Source organism: Telopea speciosissima, chromosome 3 (genome assembly GCF_018873765.1).
Source record: "Telopea speciosissima isolate NSW1024214 ecotype Mountain lineage chromosome 3, Tspe_v1, whole genome shotgun sequence".
Lineage (NCBI taxonomy): Eukaryota > Viridiplantae > Streptophyta > Magnoliopsida > Proteales > Proteaceae > Telopea > Telopea speciosissima.
In genome coordinates this window covers 36,979,607-36,991,785 of record NC_057918.1, presented here as the reverse complement: position 1 = coordinate 36,991,785, position 12,179 = coordinate 36,979,607, and the positions used below count along the sequence as shown (strand labels likewise).

The 12,179-nt window shown below is 41.1% G+C and overlaps 1 pseudogene; it reads right to left on the bottom strand.

The window, feature by feature from the left end:
- Nucleotides 1-12,179, bottom strand: part of LOC122655129 — a 57,850-nt pseudogene that overhangs the window by 34,223 nt on the left and 11,448 nt on the right.

Genomic DNA, 12,179 nt, shown 5'->3' with positions numbered 1-12,179 from the left:
TTCAGTTTAGAATTATAGTGGCGGGCTGTTTGCTATTGATGAGCCGTGTTTTTAACCCGAGCAATTTCTCTAATTTCTTTTAGTAGATCCAAGTTTATCCTTAGTTCTTCATCATTAACTTTTGGATTATAGAATTGCACCCTCATGGATGTTTCTGCTACCTCCACAGGAATTACTGCCTCTATTCCATATGCCAACATAAAGGACGTTTCACTAGTTGTCAGCCTCATTGTCGTTCTGTATGCCCACAAAATGTTAGGCAACTCTTCCACCCACAATCCCTTGGTGGTTTCCAACTTCTTCTTGATTCCATCTAGTAGAATTTTATTCATTGTCTCTACTAGTCCATTAGATTGGGGGTGGGCAACTAAGATCTTCCTTAGTTGGATTTCGTACTGATCACTGAACTCCTTGAATTTTTGTTCAAACTATTTTCCATTGTCAACGATGAAGGTTCTCGATATTCCGTACCTGTAAATTACCGAGTAAAGGAAAAATTTCCATACCTTTACCGCAGAGATCACTGCCAAAGCTTTTCTGCCTCTATCCACTTGGTAAAATAGTCGACCGCCACAACTGCAAATTGTTTACCTCCAGATGCTTTGGGAAAAGGTCCCAATATATCTGTGCCCCATTATACAAAAGGTAATGGACTTGAAATTGAGGTGAGTTCTGTTGTAGGTTGGTGTGTGATAGGCACAAACTTTTGGCACTTCAGGCATTTACGAACAAAACTCATTGCTTCTTTGCAGAGGTAAGGCCAAAAATATCCTTGTCTGATGACTTTGTGAGCGAGTGCCATACCCCCCCAAGTGTTGTCCACAAATGCCCTCATGTATTTCTCTCAAAACATATTCCACCTCAGTTGGTCGGAGACACTTCAGGTAAGGCATAGCAAAGGCCTTCTTATAAAGGATTCCTCCTATTATTGTGTACCGAGCTGTCCTTATTCTTATTTTCCTTGCTTCCTCCCTGTCATATGGTAATGTGCGCTTTTGGAGATAATTTACTATAGGATCCATCCAACAGGGTTCCATCTCGATTAGTAATATCTCTTCTGACTTTTTTATGCTTAGAGTGGTAAGGACATCTATGTAGATAGTTCTACCCAGGTCTTGAAAATCTGAGGTGGCCAGTCTTGAAAGGGCATCTGCTGATGCATTCTATGCTTGGGGCACCAGGAGTATCTCGAAGTGGCTGAATGTGGTAATCAAGTCCTGCACTTTGCCCAGGTACTGTGCCATGCGCGGTTCCTTTGCCTCATATTCCCCTTTGACCTGATTGGCTATCAGCTGCGAGTTACTGTATACGGTAATATTTCTCACCATCACACTTTGTGCTAATTTCAGTCCAGCAATTAGGGCCTCATACTCCGCTCCATTATTGGTTGTCTTGAACTCAAACCTTAGCGCATACTGCACTAAGAATCCGCCAGGGCTTGTTAGTATCAGTCCCACGCCACAACCAAGTGCACTGGATGAACCATCCACAAACAGCGTCCACTGCTCTGTCCCTTCTTTGGGCTCCTCACTTGGTGGATCTTCTTCTTCGGGTAGTGTGCACTCCACCACGAAATCCGCTAGGACTTGAGCTTTAATGGCAGTTCAGGGCTTGTACTGGATGTCAAATTCACCCAGTTCTACCGACCATGCTACTAACCTCCCAGAATGATCAAGTTTGGCTGGTATCTTCTTCAGTGGTTGGTTGGTGACTACTTCAATAGTGTAGGCTTGGAAGTATGGCCTTAACTTTCGGGCAGCCATCACTAACGCATAAGCATATTTCTCCATAGTGTTATACCTAGTCTCTGCATCTAGGAGCACTTTGCTGACATAGTAGATCGGTTTCTGGACTTATCCATCTCCCCTCACCAACACTGCTCTTACTGCTACCGTGGTAATGGCCATATACAGCTACAACGTGTCTCCCGATTCAGATTTTGTCAGGAGGGGTGGTCAGTCCAAGTACCTTTTCAATTCTGTGAATGCAACCTGACACTCCTCCATCCACTCGAAGGTGAGCTTGGTTCCTTTAGCTTCTCTCTCTCGTGCTCGGTTCTTCAAAGTTTTGAAGAAAGGTAAACAATGATCTCCCGAGGTCGAGATAAATCTTCCCAATGCAGCTATCCTTCTGGTGAGTTCTTGTAGCTCCTTAACTCTCCCAGGCGGGCGCATCTCTAGAATGGCTTTTATTTTTGCAGGATTTGCCTCTATTCCTCTTATTGAGACCATAAAGCCAAGGAATATTCCTGAGGTGACGCCGAAGGCGCACTTGGCTGGATTCAACTTCATCTTACTTTTTCTCAAGACTTGGAATGCCTCATCCAGATCTCTAATATGATCATCTGCCTTTAGACTTTTTACCAGCATATCATCCATATATACCTCCATGTTTTGACCTATCTGGTGCTTGAAAATGTGATTCACCAATCACTGGTAAGAAGCTCCAGCATTCTTCAACCCAAAGGGCATACGGGTATAATAGTATGTATCCCTCCCTGCGATGAAGGAAGTCTTCAAGATATCAGGTTCATACATCCTGATCTGATTATAACCTGAGTAGGCGTCCATGAAACTCAACATCTTATGTCCTACCATAGTGTCTATTAGTAAATCAATGCGAGGCAAATGGTAATAGTCCTTAGGGTAAGCTTTATTCAAATTAGTAAAATCAATACACATTCTCCACTTCCCATTAGGTTTGGGGACCATTACAACATTAGACAACCATTCTGGGTAGATGGCCTCCTCGATAAAATCAGCTTCCAACAGCTTCGTCACTTCCCTGATCACCTTTTCTTACCGATCAGGGGTGAATGTTCTCTTCTTCAGGAATACCAGCTTGGCAGTGGGATACACGCTGAGCTTATGCTCAGCCAGCTCGCGGTCTACCCCGGGCATGTCTGTTGCGGACCACACAAATACATCTGCATTTGCCCTCAAAAAATTTATGAGGGCAAATCGTTTCTCTCCACTCAACCCTACGCCTATCTGTACTGTACATTTCGCATCTCCTTCGATGATTTCTACGGGAGCCAGATCTTCTGCAGGTTCATTCCTTTCTTGCTCGATGACATCTCGGTTGTCGTCTAGATTGATCAATAATGTTTGCGGCTCCTTTCCTCTAGCACACAAGTATCCTTCATAGAATCTACGGGCGGCTATCTGACTCCCCCTACACTCTCCTATCCCATGGTCAGTTAGGAACTTCATCATTAGGTGTGGGGTAGAAACCACCGCCTATAGTACGTTGAGTCCTGGCCGGCCCAATATTTCATTATGCTTGGAATTCACTTTCACCACCAAAAAGTTCATCTTCACTGTGGCAAGCTTGGGCTCTGTTCCCACCGTTATGAGCAGCTCAATAGATCCTTCAACCTGTACTGGGGCCCCATTGAATCCATATAAAGGGGATTCCACTCTCTTCAGCATCTCAGGTTTCAGGAGCATTTTCTCGAAGGCATCGTAATACAAGATGTCAGCAAAGCTCGAGGGAGCAATTGGGGATGATCATCTTGATCACTAGTGCATCGTCATGTGGAAATTGGATGTCCGCTAAATCTTCATCAGAAAAGGTTATGGGCTGGTCCATCCTCCTTCTTTTATCAGATACCTCGGTTTGAAGCACATTTCAAGCATGATGTTTTTGAGAGTTAGAAGTTTTTCCCCCCATGCCCGGTCCTCCATATATGGTGGTTATCTCTCTTAAAGGTGCATTCTCAGTATGTGGCTTACCTCAAGGTGGTTCTTCCTTATCGGCCTTGGAAGGCGATCTCTGTCTTCCCTCAGGCTCCCAAGCTCAATGATCTGGTCTTCTATCGCTTCCCTTCTTCTTGACGAACCTTCCCAGGCGTTCCCTCTGAATAAAGGCCTCAATCTCATCCATCAGTTGTCGACATTCTTTGGTGTCATGGCCATGGTACTGGTGAAATTAGCAGTATTTATTCTTATTACTTCATGTGCTGGTTTCACCATCTTGGCGGGCCAACGCAGGGTCACCTGGTCTTTTATCTCATTCAAGATATGAGATCGGGTATGAGTAAGGGCTGTGTAGTCTGGTTCTGACTCTAGATCTATGGTTCTGGGAACCCAGGCCTTTCTTTCATCCTTCTTTCTTCTACTATCTTTGTCATCTCGGCTGCACTTCAAACCAGCCTCACGGACGGACTCGTCCTTCTTTTCTTGGGCCTTCTTCTCGGGTTTATCTTCCTTCTCTATCACAAGAACTTCGGCCAAATTGATATATTTCTCACAGTATGAGAATAGCTCATACATATCCCCTGGCTCATCCATGATCAAGGACTTTTTTAACTCAATGTCATGAATGCCGCTACGCAATGCCTGGAATTTCACTATCTGGTCCAGGTTACGTACTTCCAAGGCTTCTTTATTGAATCTTGTCAGAAAGCCTCTAATCGACTCATCGAGGCTCTGCTTTATGGATAGCAGATTGGCGACTGTCTTCTTGTGAACTCTACTACTCACAAAGTGGGCCAAGAAGGCCCTCCCCAGATCGATAAAATTGGAAAGAGAGCGCGGGGGAAGTCGTGAGAACCACTGTTGTGCCGCTCCTTTTAGAGTGGAAGGAAAAGCCCTACAAATGATTACGTCAGAGGCGCCCTGAAAGAACAGTAAGGACTTGAAGGTCTCCAAGTGGTCCTCCGGATCTGTGGTGCCTGCATATTGTGATATGGTCGGCATCTTGAACCCCTTTGGAAGAGGTTCAAACCATACCTCATCGGTGAACGCCAGATCCGTAGTAAAGTGAAAGTTATGATTAGGGGTTTAGTTCTTTCCCTGTATGACTTCTTGGATCTGATCTTGGAGTTCCAAGACTTTTTCGTTCAAGGCTTGTTCAACTTTGGTCATCTGAGAATCTTGATTCTTGGCGTTCCGCTGCGCCTCCTTGTTTATCCGTCGAGTGTTGTTAGCATTACTGTGGTTTTCACTGTGGCCCAGAGATGGAGATCTTTTGCTATCCTGCAAAGGAGGTGGGGGTATGGGGATCCCCTGCAAAAGGTCATGTTGCATCTCCATCATCTGCTCCATCTTATCTTCCCAGCGGGTCTGAATTGCGTCGAATTGTTCCACTATCATGTACCACGATCGATCTGTCGATAATCTGGAATGAGACCCCTCCTAGCATGGTAGTCCAGTATTTTTCTGAATAGGATCCTCGACCCCCTGACGTGAGACAATGGGAGGAGGCAATATTTCCCCTTGAATAGCAGGAGGGTGCGTCGGAGGAGCAATAGCCTCTGCTGTCGCAGCGGCGGTGGCGGCTCTAGTAGCCCTAGATTGATTTCTGGTGTTGGTCATGGTGGGATCTCCGCAGGTCTTTTGCTTCACTTCCCACAGACGGCGCCAAACTATTGTGCGAAGAAATCTGCTGGAGCGATGTTCTCCAAGAACACAACTGTCCAATTAATTCAGAGCTTAGAAGAAATTGGGAAAAATAGAGTTGGCACTGCGAAGTAACTGAATATCTTTATTGATTATTGAACTCTCCTTTTACATGAGCGTCGGGGCTCCTTATTTATAATGGTTAGGGAGGATCTGAGGCAATCCTTCCTTTTTTGTCTTTCCTTTTTTGGGAGTATGGATTTAGGAAACTCCTACTCTAACTACCATCCTCCTCAGTTCTAGGGATCTGGTGATTCTTGGGATACGTGGAAGTGCACGTGGGACCTCTACTTGGTTATATGACTACCTTAGTGGGCCTACCCCCATAACTGTCGTGAGCGTGATTCTTCTTTGGCATGCTTCTGATTCGATCTTGTTTGGGGTTCAAGATTGGCCACGTGTAAGGTTAAGATTAGGGCACAAAATGTGGTGTATCATCTCCTATAAATGTCTACAGCAATGGCATGTGATAATATCATGTTGTGTGTAGCGACATATGGTTCATTTACTGGGTTCCCATAGCGACAACCATTTGAGGGTTTGCTACAATGGTTGGGCAGGATATCCCCTATGATATAACCAAGTTTTGCGACAAGGTTTGGCTCATTCATTGTTGACCAATATTTCACTCTAACTCCAAAAGCTTTGAAGCATACATCCGCAAAATATCCAAAATCTTTCCTGCATGTGTAAGTAGTGCAATTTTGAAGAAAATATAACAACATAAATTAATAAAATGATAAGAATACAATTAAAACATTGATAAACAACATAGTGAAAATAAAATAGACTTACTGTATTTCTGGGCTCAACCATGAGTCATATCGATCTTTACGTTCTTGAAGAAGATCAACATGGTGCAATGTAACAAATGGTTGTATCCCTGTTCGAATCCGTAACAATTAAGATAAGAAAAAAAAAAATTTCTCTAGTTGCAGGTAATTAAAGGAAAATGCAATGAAATTAATTAGAAAAACATTATACTTGTGATTATGTGATAAACTTAAAATATTACTAAACATAGTACTTAAAAATTTCAAATGTCCGGATTCCCCCTTTTTTTTTTTTTTTTTTTTTTTTGTCATTTCTTGACTCAGCTCATCTGAGTTGCACCCTTAACTCAAATCCAAGAAATCTGGTTGAGAATCAACTAGAATACAATTATGCATTTTTTTAAAATTGAGATTAATATTGTTTTCCATTGGTGGTAATGATTAAAAAGGTTTCAATTTAGTTCTTAATTCAATTTCATTCTCCTTAATTTACTTAAAAACAAAGATAGCCTAAAAAAATAAATTAAAATTAAATAAATAAGGAAATTTTATCTTTTTATAAGAGAATTAATTAGCTTGTTGTAGAATTCAAATCCTGTAGGGTTAACTTTCCCAAATCTACCTTCTACATTTAGGACAGAATTTAAGCATAAATATATCAAGTAATTAATTGATCAGTTTCAATTAATATTAATAGGATTGATCATAGTAAAACTTACTTGGTAAGATTCTGGACCATGAAATGGAAAATCTATAAGAATTCACTCCAAGGGAATGCATTAACTCCACATCTTTCTGTTTGACAATAAACTTTGAGATTATAGACCCAAGTTCGAGATCTTTACCCAAGTAATATGATGCAATAAACTTGGTCTTGATACAACAAAAGAACTTAAAAAGGAATAATAAGCTTTAAAAGATCAAAATCTGGCTAAAGTGAAGATTTGACCCTTCCATATAATGCACTCATAATAATTTTAGGAACCAGCTGAGTGTGGACCAGCCTTCAGTCCTTAAATAGGTCCAAAATATGGCCTCTCAAATTGGTATCCTTTTGTCCAAAGCTTTTATTCTAGGTAGCTAGGTTGGATGATTCAAGATTTTCTTTTGGGGTCAGATTTGTGCTACATTGTACTCGATCGTGATTATTGATATGAAAGTGGCTTATGTTATTTTCAACAGTTATCATATTCCATGTGAAATGAAATGATTTAACATTATGGAATAAAGAAGTGTTATAATAAAATGGTAATAAATTAAGGTTATTGTAATCAACTTTGGTGACAAGGTTTTCCCAAAAAAGTATTTGCTTCAAAAGAGCTATACTAGTCTCCCAAAAAACTTTGTTATTATGAAGAACTTAATAAGAAGTGAAAGGTATGTGAACATGTACCATGTAGAGGTGGTAGTGATTAGTAGAAACATCTGCATTGCTTCCATCCTTGATACCTCCTATAAGATGATCCAAAGAAAATTATTTTAGACACTAGAGTAATTGTTAAATCAATAAGTTATCATCAATGTCATCTCCATTGTCTTCTCTTTCTACTGATTATCCAAGATCCCGAATTAATAAATTCAGGTTTCGAAGTCATTGTTAAGAGGGGTTATAGAAATTGTTGTTTTACCCTAAGGGTGTGTAGCTAAAGTTGGCAATGACCAACACCTCAATTAAGAGGCCAGAAATTCAACACTCCATCATGAGCACCTATCAGGAAAAAGAAGAGTTATGAATCCAATTAAAATTCGTTTATTTTGGAATTTATCCATTTTAAATTGTTGTCTTTGTTGGAACTTCCTTGAGAATATCGACCATCTATCTTTTTCCTATCTAGTCTCCAAGTCGGTTTGGGGTAGCATTCTCAGAATATGTTGGTTTGTTTTTAGTGTTGTCCTTTCTTCTAACAAAGAATAAAGGTGAATTTTGTAATCTTTCAACGGCAAAACCGCTTGTGATACTCTTGGTAAGCTGTTTTTTAGTGCATTGAATCATCATATATGGTGGGAACGAAATAAAAGGACTTTTTTCTCGTGTTCTATTGAACAAATCTGAGACTTCATTACTTTTGAGATAAGAAATAAAATTATTCACAGATGTGCTATCTACCGAGATATTACTAGAAATAGACATCTTACCTTGGCTTGGAATCTTCCTCTTGTTTCTCCCCCTAGTTTTGATGTATCCTCAATTTTCTTTGTTTCTCCCCTCCCCCCCCCCCCATCTTCCCACCTTGTTTTATTGTTCCCCCATTTGTTTGGTTGTTTTTGTCCCCTGGATTTTGTTATATCAATTTTGATGATTGTTTTGAGTATTCTTTTGTTGAGGTCTTTCCCCTTGCTAGCCTTTGGTTTTTTGGATTTTGTCTCTCTTTTCTTTAATAAATTATCCTTTCATCAAAAAAAGATGTTGATACCAGACATATGTTAATTAGGGTCCCACAATATGCTACAAGTAGAGCTAGACTTTATACATTCTCTAATCTTTACATTTAGGAATATTATCGTTAATGCAAAGTGTAATGCCCTAAATTTAATTTATTTGTTCCCACCTCATGAAATGATTCCAAAGTAGTAGTGGATTTTAGTAATTTCAAAAAGGAACTCCAAAAGTAGTGGATTATAGACTGCATCTCAAAAACTAAGGTCAAAAGTGGAAAGTTACCTGGCAAATGAGTAAATACATCCCAATTGTTGAGACTTTTGTTACCTTCTAAGTAGGCACCTTCAACCTGGAAATGCATGTATTAAAGAATAAATCAAGACGGTTATGAAGATGGTCAGAGCTTTTGGAAAATGTGCAAGAGATATAGTAGCTTGATAACACCAAAATGGGAGAAAGAACGCCAACTGGTCAACTAGTGTACGCGGCCCCTACAACCCGACACAGGGACACGAGTAATGACCGTTGCAACTCTCTTGAAAAAATGGAAATGACCAGGGGTGTGGTGATCATTTTGCGTGCCCTTGTGTCTGGGTGTAGGGGCGATGTGGTCTGCACGATCGGGTGGCGTTCTCTTTCCCTACCAAAATTTTATTTCATACAGTTTAGATAACATATATCCATGAAATTTAATGTGCGACAACAAATTGAGAGTACATTAAATAAAAGTTTGTAAAAGTTCTTGTGTCCATTCATGAAACCCTCTATCGATTATGGGGTAGACCACCAAATGCGAAAGTCGGTTTGTTTTTTATTATTCAGTTCTGTTTTGGCTTGGTTCAAGATATAGAATTTAGAAATCAAAACTGAACCCAATTGAGAATAAGAACACATTTTTAAAACCAAAACCGAACCGACTTGATTTGATTTGGGTTTTTATTCAATTTCATTTTTTATTCCTTATTCGGTTTATGTCCTATTACTTAGACATCTCACCAATAAATAATATAGAATTGAACCTCTAACTACTAACACAAGTTGACTTTGAATGCAGTACACAATCCACAAAAAAAATAGAAAGTTCAAGTATCTTATTTCGGGAAGAATCACAAAAATTATAGTTCAAAACTAACAATGTATATTTGTTAAGCATATAGAAGATTTGCATAAAATGATAAGATGAATGGAAAATTGTGTATCTATCCATTGATATGAGGGTGAAATTTATACAAGATTATTACATGATACAAGGGATCAATCATCCCATATTAGTGCCTAATCACATCCTAAGATATTGCTTTATGTAATGGAAAGAATAAATTAGAATCAATTAGCTTAGTCAGCATATATACAAGATTATGAAAACTTATATGGTAAGACTCCCCCTCAAGTTGGAGCGTGCAGGTCACAAATGCCCAACTTGGAACTGAGATGCTGAAATGGTTCACGACTGAGGGACTTGGTGAAGAGGTCAACTAATTGGTCGGAGCTAGCAATCTTTGTTGGCCGTAGGAACCCCTGTTGAAGTTTTTCACGAACAACATGGCAGTCGATCTCGATGTGCTTGGTTCGTTCGTAAAAAATAGGGTTGGATGCAATGTGAAGAGCTGCCTGATTGTCATAAAATAATGGCTTTGGCAAAGGGGTAACAATTCCTAAGTCTTTCAGCAGATAGGAGATCCAGACCAGCTCGCACGTGGTGACGGCCATGGCCCTGTATTCGGCCTCGGCAGAGGAGCGGGATACGGTGGTCTGCTTCTTGGTCTTCTAGGATATGGGACTCGAACCAAGAAGAATACAATAACCGATCATGGAGCACCTCGTAAGTGAACAAGTGGCCCAGTCAGAGTCACAATAGCCATGTAGCTGTAATGAGGATGTAGCAGAATACAAAATACCTTGCCCTGGGGTTGCCTTCAAGTACCTTAATAATCTATGAGCCACATCTAGATGAGGCTGACGAGGTTGGTGCATGAACTGATTTAGAACGTTCACTGTGTGAGTGATGTCAGGGCGGGTAGCCGTAAGGTATATCAAGCGCCCAACAAGCCATCGATAAAGCAACGGATCAGACAATAAATCACCCGATGTGTCAGTGAGGCGTAAATTTTGCTCCATAGGAGTCTCGGCAGGGCGTGCTCCAGTAAGCCTTGCATCGGCTAAAATGTCCAAGACATATTTACGCTAAGAGATGCAAATGCCCTTGGCGGAGCGGGCTAATTCAATCCCCAAAAGATATTTCAAGGGCCCAAGGTCCTTGATATGAAAATTGTGAAACATGAATTTCTTGACCTCAGTAATCATGGTTGAATCTGACCCAGTGAGAATAATGTCGTCCACATAGAGCACCACAAATATAGAACCATGGGGTCGATGAAGAACAAATAAGGAATGGTCCGTCTGTGATTGTTGGAATCCATATTCAATAAGCTTACTTGAAAATTTGGAAAACTACTGGCGAGAAGCCTGCTTTAATCCATATAAGGATTTCTGAAGCTTACACACAATATTCTCCCCCTTGCGGTGATAACCCGGAGGGGGTGTCATGTAAACGTCCTCAGCTAAATCCCCATGGAGGAACGCATTGTGAACATCCATTTGATGGAGGAACCAACCTTTGATAGAAGCCAGGGCAATTAGAGTGCAACCCGTAACAAGCTTTGCCATCAGGGCAAAAGTGTCATGATAATCAATGCCCTCCACCTGGTTGTAACCTTTGGCAACAAGACGGGCTTTATACGGTTCGATTGTACCATCAGAATGCCTCTTGATTTTAAACATCCATTTCAAACCAATGGGTTTCTTGTGAGGTGGTAAGGGAACAAGTGACCAAGTTTCATTCTCTGTCAAGGCCTTAATCTCAGCCTGCATTGCATCACGCCATTCCGGAAACTTCATTGCCTCAGCAAAGGTTGTGGGTTCAGTAGTGCTAGCAAAAGAGGTTAGAAAAGCAACATGATTGGAAGAAAAACGAGAGTATTGTAAATAATTGTGAAGAGGGTGGAGTGTACCTTGGACCAATGCTGAAGAAGGCAATTGGGAAGGGGTTAACACACAATGGTAATCCTTCAAACGAGGGGGAGGCATCCTAGTACGCTGTGGGCGAGAGGAGGTGACAGGTGGGGCTGGGTTTGGCCCAATTGTGGCAAGGGAAGGATCGGCAGCAGGGGGTGGGTTCATCAAGAACCGGTTCTATGGTGGGTGTATTAATGGGAACCGAAAACATGTCATCATCATGATTGGAAATGGGAATGGGTTGCACAGGGGCGGGAGAGGCGTCGGGTATAGATTGAAATGGGAAAATTGTCTCATGAAATGTGACATCATGAGACACAAGGAATTTTCTAGTGGTTAAATCATAAACCCGATACCCTTTCTGTGCATAGTAGGGGTAGCCAAGGAAAACGCAAGGGGACGCCCGTTTATCAAACTTGTGGTGAACGGTGGTGTTACGAGCAAAGCAAAGGCACCCGAAAACACGAAGATGTGTAAAGGAGGGTTTTTTTCCAAATAATAACTCATATGGGGTTTTACCATTAAGAAATTTAGTGGGTAGGCGGTTGATTAGGTGAGTGGTAGTGAGAACACAATCCCCCCAAAATTGTAAGGGTAACTTGGCCTTGA